Raw genomic sequence first — 12,524 nt, forward strand, 5'->3', positions numbered from 1 at the left:
ATATATGTGTTTAATACCTTTCCTTGCAAGTCCTATGTTTCTCTCTTGAAAAAGTAACAACAAAAATCTAAACGTATCTTCTCTTTCAATAATTTATATTAGATATTAATAAATTACTGAAGTTAGTATATTATTTTTCCTTTTTCTGTCCATATTGTTTTGACATTTTCCATATTGTATATACAAACACCTTCTCTTTTGTTACTTAATCATCACTGACTGCAAGATATAGCTGCCATTGAAATATAATTTACAGCTTGTGCACTTTTTTTGTTAGAAAATGGGAATAACGCCATTCAGAGCAATGTGATTTTCAAGAGGTCTAATACATTAAGTTATTCATTAGTTTGGAAGGCCTTAATAAAATCTTGCAATCAAAGCCCCCAAGAGCAACTTTTTTGTTTCTACATTTGAAGTTTTTTCAGCCTTCTCTGTGATACTACATAAAATTAAATACAATAAATATAGACCAGTAAAAACTGTACATGCATCCAATAAGGCCCTGTATTTCTGGGATATTTATATGTATTAAACACAATTACAAATATTTGACTTATTTTTGTATAAACAAAATTTCAAAACTGAAAAAAGCAGAAGATAAAACAGGAAGACACAACAGGAGCAAAAGCACTCAGTATCTTCCAGGCTTTCACTTTTAGCGTAGCTGTTGCTTATTACAGCATATAAAAACAGATCTGCTGCTGACTTTCTCAAAACAATTTATTACTATCAACATTCTCAACAAATCGCTCATGGTAACACTAGCGAGAAAACACAGTGTTGAATGGGAGAAAGAACTCACTTCACAGAATTCCCTTTCATAAGTAAATTAAATTAATAATGTGGAAATTACTGTTTAACTTCCTGTGTAAATTTAAGGTTTTACAGTGCTTCTGCGGGGTCCAGGGAGGCTCCTCCAACCAAGTTCACGTCTCTGCCCTCCTCTCCTGGATTTGCCGGTTCATCTACTCCACTGCATCTTCCTTGTTTAGCTCAATAACAATGAAGGGCCACACTGATATTATTAAAACTAACTCAGTTCATGTTTGTTTTTTATTGAGGTTGATCACCAGATCTTCTGCACTATTGGGCATAAATAATAATTTGAGTTCACTGCTGTGCTTTTGATACTGTTCAGGAAGAAACACTTCAGGAGAAGATGAACAGAACACTTTACAAGGATAGATGCTACTTGTTATGTCTTAAAGTTTCAGACTACTTTTTACTTAAATCTTCTCCCCCCCCCAAATCCCCTGCCCTCCTTCCCTCTAATCCCCCCCCACCCCCCAAAAAAAAACACATTAAAAAGCCCTCCGCAATTTAAAGCATTTCTGAACACAGTTATAGTCAAAACAAATACTAGACACTCATCAGTCTGTGGTAACTTGACAATTTTTCAGCTGTCAGTTCTGTGGATTACTTACGCTCCCTTTTAAAAACATACCAAAAAAATCTGGAAATATGAAAAAGCCTGAACATTAAGTTCCAGCTTACCTTCTACTATTCACTGTCTTCTATACTTACATTTATTATTTCTCTCTGAGACAGATGACTCTTTTAAACTTTTTTACATTTTTTTAATTTCTTGTTAAGTTGAATATACACACTTACCATTGGTTTTGATCTGTGATTACCAGGAAAGAAGACAACTATTAAGTCTATTCACCAATGAGTATCTCAACAGGAAAAGCAACTGAGTCTGATTTTTGCCTTCTACCATTTCTCTGTTGCAAGATTCTTTACTAAAGCACTAAATTTTAAATTGAGTTACAATGTAAAGGTTATACTTAGAAAATCTATTATTAAGCTTAGTTCTATTAATTACATTTGCTTATTCTGCTGCTAACACAGAATCATAGAAGGGCTTAGGTTGGAGGGGACCATAAAGATGATTTAGTTTCGAACTCCTGCCATGGTCAGGGCTGCCACCCACTAGATTGGGATGCTCAGGATCCCATCCAACCTGTCACTGAACATCTCCAGAGATGGGGCATTCACAATCTCTTTGGACACATAGTTCCAGCATCTCACCACCCTCTGAGTAAAGAATTTCTTCCTAACATCTAACCTAAATCTCCCCTCTTTTAGCTATAAGTTTTTAATCCAAATTCACAATAAATATACAACTAAAAAATAAATGTCATGCTTCATCTAAAAAATACTCCAGTCACATATCGGTCATAATTTATAAAATATCTTTTGAAGGAGCAAGTTATTCCTATGTGCTTTCCTATTTGATTAACAATGCTGCCACTGAAGCTGGTTTAAAAAAAAAAAAATCTGTTACAAGACAAAAATTATCCAATTTCCCGTGGTTTCATACTGACAAGTCTCTCAGTTCCCTTCCTCAAAGGAAGAGGAAAAAATATAATATAAAAGGGCTCAAAGATTAATGTAAATAAGAACAGGAGAACTGCTCATTAATAATCATCACAGTTAAAACAGAGTCATGACAGGAAGATTAATAAAATTTATTGCCTATTACTAACAGACTAGTACAGTGAGAATCTAGAAGCAAACTAAAAACACCATGCTTCCACATTCTACTGTCTCCTGCCTCCTCCCTTCAAGTACCACAGGGGAACAGGGAATGGAATGCTCAGAGCCTGGGACACTGCTTTCTGCACTAACCTTGGTGTCTGCAGGGCTGTTTCTCTCAGTTTCTCATTCCACTCTCCCAGCTGGTGTTTTTTCCTTTCTTAAATATGCTCTCAAAGAGGTGCAACCACTGTCCCTCATTAGCTCATTTCTGGCCTACACCAGGTCCCTTTCCGAGCCAGCTAGAACAGTCACTAATCTAATATGGGCTATTCTCACAAAAGGCCACTTCTTTAGCCCCCTCACCACCAAAATCTTAACGTGTAAACCTAATACACCTCCATACAGGCATAAATATTGCAATAACTTTACTCATTTACAGCCAAATTCTGAAGTTATCCTTTCTTTGTTAGCAGTCTTTCCTATTGATTCAACAGGTTTCAGTCAGGAACTACATATAGTACTCAATCCCTGAATCAGAATTTGAATGGAACAAGGATATGAGAGGTAAATTTGACAGATATCTGCTTCATAAATCCTCCATTACAATATACAAGAATCTTCGTAGTAAGAGCTTAAGTCCATAATTGTTAAACTTACAGTTATCAACTGTTATTTTGATATATATCCTTATGAAACAGTCATGAAACTGCAGAAGAGGTTAACCACTCAAGACTAACAACAGCGTAAAGAATTCTCTAAGGAGGCCGAATTTCTCCTCCAGAAAACAGTTAACATTTTGTTTAATTTGGTAATATTAGGCTATAGATAAATTCACACAAGAGAAAATTTGGAAAATTTTAAGAAGCAACATGAGTTTTTGACGTATAACTCTACAGAAAGTTTATTTTATTGTAGAAGATTTTTTTTCCATTTAGCTCTTTTATTATGAACTGTTTGTGACCCCACTTAAGGAAGATTTCACAAGAGATACTATCCTTGTCAGAATGCATTTGATTCAAGTGACAGTTTCTGTACACTGCAGTGACTTTAGCTTCTCTGTCAAATGAAGCTAGCTTTGGAGATTTACAGCCAAAGATTGAATCTAGCAGTTCACCATAAACTCAATTTATCATCAGGTATTACCTTATCAGATAGTTCCACACTGCAGAAAAAGTAAGTAGAAGGTTTCATTAATTCTTTGGTCTATGTGGCTCAATTCTAACGATATATCACTTCAACATGAACATTTCACTGCGGACTGACTTTATTACCTACAGTTCACATGAACATATGCCTATAACTCAAAACTCAAGACAAAAACAGCATCCTAAAGCAGTTTTACCTGGCAAGTTTCTTGCCTAATACAGCAACTTTATTTCTCAATCCCATTAATTTAAATACAAGTTTGCATTATAATAATAATAAAAAAAAGATAAAGTATTATATCTAAGCCTACAAGCAAATCTGATAGAATTACAGAATGGTTGAGATTGAAAGCGATCTCTAGAGGTCATGTCCTTCAACCCTCCTGCTCAAATACTGAAACCTAGATGAGGCTGAACAGGACCGTGTCCAGATGACTTTTGAAGTTCTCCAAAAACAGAGAATCCATAATAATTTTGGGCAATCTGTGCTAGTGCTCCACTAACTGCACATTAAAGCGCTTCCTGATGCTCAGAGGGAACTTCCTGCATTCCAAATTGTGCCCCTTGCCACTGGCACTGAGCACCACTGAAAAGACCCTGTCTCTGTCTTCTTTGCAATCTCCCTTCAAATATTTATACACACTGATGAGATCCTCCTGAACCTCATCTTATTCAAGCTGACCAGTGCCAGCTCTCTCAGCCTTTAGTCATAGGAGAGGTTCTCCAGTTCTTTGTCATCTTTGTGGCCCTACATTGAATCCAAACAGGCTTTAAACTCTGTTTGTAATTTGTTTCAATCCCACATATTGCTCCTAACAAATTATCTAAGTTGTTTCCTTTCATTTTAACAGCAAATAAAGATTTTTCAGAAACAGTAAAGATCCATGAAGCCAGGATCCACTCATATAGTACTGTTAAACAACTTCACCTACCAAGCCCACACTCAGACTTCTGATCACGCAAGTCCTGAAACATGACTCACTTAGACAATTATTAATTCTTTAAAAAGCAACAATATGTTTTTTTCTAGAATATTTGCAATCTTTTGTTAAAATAAATATGAAATTTGTTTTTTGTAATGCCATAAATTAACCCATTAAACACACAGGTTGTTTTGTGTGTCTGTAGCTAATAAATACTAGGTATTTTTGGGAGACTATTATGCTGCTATGTGTACCTAGTTCTTTGCTATCTCCAGTTTACAGTGAAAACATAGTAGCAGGAATTAATATTCAAGAATTTTTCATGAACACCAGTAACATTTCATGAGTGTTTCAAAGAAAGAATCATCCTAAGTGTTTTGTTTGCTCATCTGTTTTTAACTCTATTTAGTCTCTTCTAGAAGAGTTTTAGTAAATATAGGCAGAAACAGGAAGTGTCCCCGAAATCTAAGCAAAGGGATTTCGTAGTTTCTGTATACTCATAGATTAAAGAAAAGGCACACCCACAAAGCTGTCAAATGCTTATAATACAGGCTGATACAACTAAAATAAGTAATCAGTCGAGTTAATGCTTTGTTTTAATTACTAATAAATATAAAGGAATTACTTTTTATTTTGATTTCAATATCTTAATGAGTTCTCAAACTTCAGTACTTAATAAAATCAAAATTCATGCACAACATTCTCATTTTATTTAAACAATTTCAAACATCAAAGAAGTTCCATGGAAGTGCATCAAAACCTGCTGCAGTAATTGTATTAATTAGTAGCTTTCTGAGAAAATAGGATCTATCAGAAAAATTCTGATCAATGCTATATACTTAAGTTTAGATCAAGTAAGGGTAGGATACACTAGATTGCATTTCAGAAATTACATAAAACACAGGAATGAAGTTATGCTATCTTCAGCTAAAAAAGTACTACTACAAAACAAGAAAGAGGTTTGGTAAACTGTTTATGTGTAAAAAGGCTCTATTTTTCAAAGAATTCTCAAGAAATTAGGCACTAAAACATCACCGATTTTCAATTGTATTTGGATGCTACTGCAAAAATCTCACTTCAGACTATACAGCCATTAAGGAACCACATCAATTCATGTTTCCCAGTATAAAATATGATTGATTACTTTCATATTTTCCTTAAATCTATTCTGCCTAAGTGTTCAAAGACATTGCAAATTTCATGTATTTTTTTCTACTGTGAAAGAGCACAACTAAAATAACATTGCTCTTGATACAAAGTTTTGCCCAACAAGGTGATAACATTTATTTTTTTTTAATTTTTCATGGATCTCCACATTTACTGTGCCTACCACAAGAAAAAAGAATATGCACAGATAAATTCATGTGTAAGTACTATGTAAATTTTCCCCAATTATCAAAATGAAAATATTGTGGCGAAGTCAGCAGCATTCTGTAAAATACTTCTATATCCTCTGATAAACTAAGACCATAGAGTTTTTTGTAGGTCCAAATTCTAAGTGGACAAGAGACCCCACAGATAGTACAGACCAACAAAAACATTATATGAACTCAATCAAATTCAATGGCAGCTGTAACCCACTCACAAGGAGCTCTGTTTATGGTATCTACCCAGCAGAAAACTATGTTCTCTCTGTGCCCTACCACCTCTCCAGCCACAGGAACTGACACAGCTACCTAGACAGAGCTCCCACAGGAACATGTGGCCATCCAGGTCTCAGGCTGCAAGATGTGCCTGAGCATTCCATTAGTGTCTGATGGCAGAAGTGAGCACACTTGTGAGAAGTGTCCCCTGGTAGAAGTACTACTCAGCTTAGTGGCAGAGCTTTGGAAGGAATCAGAGGTGGAGAAGGATATTGACTATTGGGATGGTATTCTATGTTTTCTCTTCTATCTTCAACACTGATTATGGTCTCTGGGGCTCCTAGAGCCCTGAGTTGTAGGACTGTGACTGTAGTAACAGTAAACTGCTAACCATCTCTGAACTTGTGAGAGATTTGCTGCTCCGGCTGAATGCGTAAAGGTCTGTTAGAATTCATTCCACGATACGCAAAGAACTGGCTAATGTCATTGAAAGATTTGGCTTTTTTTTTCAGTGGTTTTGGGAATCTGGGGAGGTCACTGTTGACTAGAAGCTGGCAAATGCTGTCCCAGTTTTCAAGAAGATCAAGAAAGAAGACTGCTGTAATTACAGGCTTGTCAGTCTCACTCCTGGGACTGGCAAAATTATGAAGAATATTATGGGAGTTACTGAAAAACTTTTGAAAGACAATGCAGTCCTTCCTCACAACCAACACAGGTTCATAAGGGGAAAGTTCTGCTTAATGAACTTAATTTCATTTTATGACAAGGCTGTTCACCTGTTTGATCAAGGGAACCCAACTGATGCAATCCTTTTGAATTTCAGCAAAGTTTTTCTCACAGCATCCTACTGAACAAAATGGCCAACATAAAGCTAGATGAAAATGTGATGAAATTAATGAACAACTGGCTGATGAGCCGGGCTCAAAGGTTTAGAGTAAATGGGGCTACACCGGGCTTGCAGCCAGTCATTAGTGGGGCTCACAGTGCTCCATTTTAGGAACAGTTCTCTTTAATATTTTTGTAAATGACTTGGATACAGGACTTGAGGGCACACTGTGTAAGTTTGCGGATGACACTAAATTGGGAGGAGCTGTTGACTCCCTTGCTATTAGAGTGGTATTGCAGAGAGATCTTGACAGACCAGAGGGCTGCACAATCACCAACCACAATGAAGTCTAAAAAGAGCAAGGGTTAGATTCTGAACCTGGGATCGGGCACCCTTGAATGTGTGTAGAGGCTGGGAGATGAGAGGCTGCTGAGCAGCCCCACAGAAAGGGATCTGGAAGTTTTAGCTGGTGGTTCAAGTTGAGCATGAGTCAACAGTGAGCCCTGGCTGCCAAAAGAGCCAATCATACCCTGAGGTGCATCAGGCACAACATTTCCAAGCAAGCAAGGAATGAGATTGCTCTGGTATTCTCTGTGCTGGTGTGGTCTCACCTTGAGCACGGTGTGAAGTTTTGGGCACCACAACATAAGGACACAAAACAGTTAGCATACAAAGGAGGGCAATGACGATGGTGAGGGGTCTAGAGGTAATAGGAGCATCCAAAGTTGTTTGGTTTGTCCAGCCTCGAGGGGACTGAGGTAAGAGCTGATGGCAGCCTACAGCTTACAAGGGTAACAGAGAGGCAAGTGCTAATCTCTCTGGTGACCAACAATAGGAGCCAAGGGAATGGCACAGATCTGCATCAGGGAAGGTTCAGTTTGGGTGTTAGGAAAAGTTTCTTCAGGTAAAGGGTCGTCAGACACTGGAAAAATCTCCACAAAGAAGAGGTCTTGCCAAGCCTGCCAGATCAAGAAGGATTTGAACAACACTTTCAGGCATGAAGTCTGAATTTTGGGTAGTCCTGTGCAGAGTTACAAGTAGGATTTGATTACACTTATTTGTCCCTTCTAATTCAGGATATTCTATGATTCCACGACCTTTTACTCTGTAGTAAAAATAATTTTGACATATGCAGTTTTCGAATTACATATGTCATTATCTCTGTTTTAGTACATGTAAAACCAGAGTCTTGTCATCATGTAGAGTATTTGACAAAACACATAAATGAGGAGACTTGTAAACTGAGGAGAACTTGAAGAGTTTTTAAGAGCAAATTCACTACAGTCATAATTAAAAAAAAATAAATCTGACATTTCTAAATAAATATGTTCAGTGAACGATGTTGTGTCTGAAACACTCTGGAGATGGTTAGCAATTTTCTCCTAGGAATGAAAGCATAAAATTGGAAGGTCATTTTTCAGAAGATTTCAATCTTAAGCAACATTTCAATGAAAGGTATTTTCTATGCTCCCTCATGCCTGCATGCATCTTACCAACAGAAAACAACTGTCTGCAACTGCACTGTTTTTACACTGTTCAGTATACAGTATACAAAACTCTTCTATGTATACTACATTACCTCATGAAAACATGCTATCAGTTGCTAAAGCACTGACCCCTACAGAAGTCCATTATTTTTGGTGAGAGACCAGTTTGTTAAAAGCAGAAGCACAACTCCTATTAAGAATGAAAACCTGATTTATGTATGTATAAATTATTTGCTATCCTATCTCCATAGTTTATATTCCCTAAATAATAACTGTTTTTCAATCCTTCTTATAATCTTCCTGCTATAGAGCTGCTCATACATGTGTAATTATAGAGCACTGAGACTGTAATACTGCTCTTAACATTGTAAGATATTGAGAGTATTTGTGAGAACCACAACACAATAAAGGAACTCCCCATTTCATGTCCTTTAGGTTGCTCTGAGAACACAAGTCACAGCAAAGCAGGGCCAACATTAGTTTTCCTGAATCAGAAATTAAATTATATTGATGGATGTTCTTGTGCCCAAAGAACTAAATTAGAGCTCAATTCCTCTTTATATCAGCCTTTACCTTGATAAGAAAATTAGACCTACCTGTAAATAAGTTCTGCCTGTAGATGCTAGCACTTTGTCTAGCTGGAATATTTAGGTTGTTTTTTCTTCGGGTACTGACAGCTACTGAATTGGATCCCCTCATCTTTCTTCTATCGTAAAATAATAACGAAGACAGTAATTTTGTTGTAGTATTGTAGACTTGTAAACTGAAAATAAAAATGGTTGATTAAAACATTCTAATGCTCACTAATACATTTCTAACACACTGCATTTTGCACTGGTGAGAATAGCTATATAAAAACATAATGAAAATCTAAATATATACGAAAATTCTCAACTCCACTAAATATCACCCTCACATTAACAAATAAATAGAACATTCTCAGAGTTCTTATATACAGGTTATAAAATAAACAGGAACATTCTTCCCACAACACTGCCAACATAGAAAGGAAATACTCATCAGTCATGGTTGTAATGTTTACAACAGTTTATTGTTCAGAATAGGCTTAGGCTTTTTGTACAATACCCTTCTCTGTTGGCTCTGTGAACCCCCTCAGCTCCAGTTATTGCTATCTTGAGAGGAAATTGCAAGACTTCAAAATCTTTCAAACAGATTTCCCTTACTTTCATATATGAATGAGCATTGCGATAATTTTTGCTTTTAGACCTCTCTAGGCTACAAACTGCTTATTTCTAGATTACATTCAAATTGTTCCATCATCAAATGAAAAAGGGAAGAGTGGTTTGTTTGTTTTTCCCATGCCTCATGTCTAAGGGAAGAAAAGGCTATATCACAGTCTCTTCCTTACCTTCTTCTTCCATAGGGATGAGAGAAAACAGTGGTAAAGTTACAATTCAGTCAAGTTTTTAAAAAGCAGTGAGGGATCCCAGAAAGGGAAAACAGCTTATCTGTGTCTTCTTCTCTTGGAATACTAAAAGGGAATAATCCGCATGGTTCCTCCTGCTCTTACAAATGAGGTAAAGTGAAAAGGATTTCTCAGGTTTCTTCTCACCTTTTGCTTTGTGAATGGAAAAAATAGGGTAAGTTTTTCTAGTGATAGATGACTACCACTATGATTTACGAAGTGCAATTATATATAAACAATCAATTACGCTTTGCTTGTGCATAGCCTAACGGTTCTTCCTGGGACCATTTGGCTTTGTGGTCCCTAAGTTTGACCTCACTATTTTTGACTTGGAGACATATTTCAAGCTTTAGTTAATATAAATCTCACAAAAATTTTAAGTTTGCATCAGTGATGTACAGTACTACAACAAGGCAGTTCTTTCAGATTTCTAAATCTAGTTAATCCACCCATAATGTCACTTTTCCTGGTGGTAACATTATCTTTTTATGAAAGATCATCTGTTCTAAAATCAAATCATCAATGAATATGTGCTCCCAGTTAAATTTGATCAGTTTAGTAGGATTTACTCATGGTGGATGAAGACAACTTTTGAAGACACAAAGGCTTACATAGATCACTGATGATGCTGGAGGACAAGAATACAGAGATAAACACTTTTCTTAGACAAGTATAGCTAATTTCAAGCAATGAAAAGACCACTTTCTTCCCAAATCAGATGAGTGCATAAGAAGTAAAGGGCAGAATATATATAAACCTGTAATCCTATTTGTCTAAAGTATGCATCTACTACATTTTTCTTCCACAAGAAGCCTATAAATTTCCAAAGCTGTCTACAGTAATAGCTGCCTAATACTTTAAAGATGCAATGGATGTCTCAGACAGACCATTTACAAAAATTGCTTTTAGTAATATACTACAGCTACCCTAGAAACTTAGATATATTTTTCTGGAAAAGACAATTTATTTCTGATGATTTTTGACACTTTAATATGTACAAGTTAAAAAAAAATCAGGTGAAAATAAAGGTTTCAAGGTTCTATTTAAGAAATGAAACAAGGACTGTAATACTCACAAGTAATTTTTTTTTTACTTCACAGGAGAGCTAAAATTTTTAAATCCCTTGTTTAGCCAATAAAATATCACCCCATTTAAAAAGTTGTGTTTGCTCAGAGGAATGCTCAAATGAAAAGACAAGCTTTCTGGGAACTCATAACACATGGAAAAGAACATACATTCTTAGTTTATTTCTCATGTGGAAGCTCACAAAGCACTAGGGAAAAAAAGTGTACACTTCCAAAAATGTTTTCCAGTATTCTAGCATTCTTCCTGCTGTTGCACTAAACCAGTACTTTTGCAAATACCTTATGAATTAAATACATTCACAGTTACAGAAGTTTCAAGTATGTTGTAATTCTTTAGATGATTTAATTATTGTAACTGGTCCATTAAAAGGGAACTATTTCATTTAAACTTTAATAAATTAAACTTGTTTTTGCCACCTATTAGGCCAAACAAATACTTTGACTTTTTTAAAAAATGCACTTCCATTTCATCATCCAATGATTTTTAAGAAGCTCAAGTTTCTTACTAAGAATCTAGTACACAAATATCTTGACTTCTGAAAAGGAAAAGAAAAAAGCATGAATTCACGTTATCTCTCATGAAACAAAATAGGTACATCAAACTAATAGTAGAATCTTTTCCAGTTCTCTGGGAACATAATGACAACAGGATAATTCAGCCACTTTTGTAATTGCAATGTCACTAAATACAATGTCACTACAGTAAATATATGTGATATCTACAATGATTTATATCATATCAAATATATTATACGTAAGATATATGTCGTGTGTGGATTCTCAAGGCAAAAATGAGAAAGAAGCACTTAGTTCAGCTTCAGGAGGTCCTTAACTTTTTAATGTTCTTCTGAAGAAACAGCCTGCAACCAAGATAACATGGGGAGCATCTTTTATATTTCAGAAAAAAACAGACAAACAAACAAAAAACAACAAAACATCCTTACACGTCCTATAGTTAAATAGTGGAGTAAGTGGGAGTTGAAAGATGAAGACCTAAATTGATCATGTCATATGGATGCTCAAGAGAACAGAAATTTTGGCAAATTATTGTGTGATACTTAATACTAATTTACTTCTTAAATATTAAAAGTAAGTTAAGCTCCAACACAGCCTATTAACAGGAATGAGCTCCTTCTATGGCTAAAAATGTTCACATAAAATATTTTCAATTTAATAGCTACTTAAAATAATTTCCATTAAGACTGTCACCAAAACCTACGCTTAATGTTTAATTAACTACAGAAGCAGTCAATTAGAAGTATGAAATTAAAGAAAGAGTTACTCTCTCCCATAACTGTGATCTTGTTTTTATAAGATACATGCTGTAGTTAATGATTTTAATCTGTTCTTGCTCTAGACATGACATTTATAAAGTATGTTTGAGATCACATGCAAAGCATATTAGTTAGCACTATTTGTGGTTATTGTTAAAAAAATTGTTAAAAAAATTGTTAAAATATTGTTAAAAAATCTCAGTTATTCAATGCAATTTAAAAGTACAACTTTTGTACTGGTGTGGACTTATGTTTATAGTTTATCAATTATTGTATTACTTATTGTAAGTTTTG

Source organism: Numida meleagris, chromosome Z (assembly GCF_002078875.1).
Source record: "Numida meleagris isolate 19003 breed g44 Domestic line chromosome Z, NumMel1.0, whole genome shotgun sequence".
Classification (NCBI taxonomy): domain Eukaryota; kingdom Metazoa; phylum Chordata; class Aves; order Galliformes; family Numididae; genus Numida; species Numida meleagris.